This window comes from Tupaia chinensis, unplaced genomic scaffold (assembly GCF_000334495.1).
Source record: "Tupaia chinensis unplaced genomic scaffold, TupChi_1.0 Scaffold144568_1, whole genome shotgun sequence".
NCBI classification, from domain to species: Eukaryota; Metazoa; Chordata; class Mammalia; order Scandentia; family Tupaiidae; genus Tupaia; species Tupaia belangeri.
The window spans coordinates 99,092-100,657 of record NW_006204428.1 but is presented as its reverse complement, the minus strand read 5'-3'; positions in this window follow the sequence as shown (position 1 = coordinate 100,657).

Genomic DNA, 1,566 nt, shown 5'->3' with positions numbered 1-1,566 from the left:
TGTGACAAATACCAGAAGTGGTGGTAAGTAATGAGGGAAAATAAAAGAACTAACATATTTTGAGTCCTCTACTGTGTTCCAAGGCAGTATTATGAGTATTTTACTTGTAGCCGTGTCACATTTAAAAAATATTGTTTATAAGAAAAACTTACTGTTTATTGTGTGAAGAGTCACAGGAGTAGCCCTATTCTTTATGCAAATATAAGCCAGGCAAAGACCCTTGCTCTGTAATGAGGGCGTACTGAATATCTTTCATGACTCCATGGAGAGTCTCTCATTGTGATTCCGGAGATCTAAAGTGGGTCCCTGTGTCAAAAGTAGATCTATTTGCATAGGAGCCCAGGGCCTTCTGGGAGAGAATAAAATCCTAAATGTCCTCTCTGGGGATATATTACCCCCTCTTTTCTGAATATGGAATTAGAGAATACTACTGGGATAGAGAAATTAATCTTCATTTACCCAACAGCTAGTGGTAGGATAGGCAGCATGGCTCCCAAGATTAATGTAGAGAAAGGGATTATCTGCCCTGGTAACTAACTCATGGCACTCAAATAACACAGCAGTATGTGGAGTAATGAATATATTTGGATTCTTTGCTGTGGTTTGAATATGTCCCCCAAAGTTAATGTGTTGAGATTTGGTTGTAACAGGATTAAGAGGATGAAAACTTAATCAGACTAAGGTATTGAACGGTGGGGCCTTTGTGAGATTAGAATGAAGGTCTTTAGGGCAGAGAGCCCATGATTGACTCCTGGAAGATCTCTAAGGAGAAAGAATGAGACAGAGACACAGGGACACAGATGTGCTCGCTTTTGTCCTTTGCCAAGTTCCAAACCAGCCAGAAGACCCTCACCAGATGCAGCTTCTGAATTTTGAATCTTTAGCCAAAAAATGAATAAAGTTTTAGTTTCTTGAAATTATCCAGACTCAGGTACTTTTTATTATCAGCAACTGAGCAGTCTAGAACACAGAATTATAACATAAGGAATTAATCAATACTTATAATTTTCCCTTGAAAAAGACAAAACTTGTACCCCACATTAGCTTTTCTTCTCCTTTGTCTTCTGTCACATTTAGCTTTAAATTATTCTTTTCAGGGCCAGTCCACGCCATGCCATGATGGTTAATGCAGCTGGATCCCACATGAATATGCGGTTTGAGTCCCAGGTCCAGCAGCTTGAGAAACACAAGGGATGCGTATGCTTGCATGCCCAAAATCCTGAAAGGAGGGAGAGACGGAGAAAGGACTGCAGTGACCATGTGCGGTGTGCGTGTGAGTGTGTGTGTGTGTGTGTGTGTGTGCGTGCTCACGCGTGTATGTGCTTTCTCATTTTCCCTCTGTCTATTTCTCTTTCACTCCCTGGCAAGTACATGTGCCCTCTGGCAAATTAAAAAACAAAAACAAACAAAATTCTTCTTTTGACACTATATGTCTACTTTCTTAGGAAAATTACCTAGGTATATGGTGTGTGTGTTTGCCAGAGAGACAGAGAGACAGGAAAAGCAAGAGAGCATCCCCCCAGGTGGGATGACCACACCTCAGTCCCTTCTCCTCCATTCTCCTCT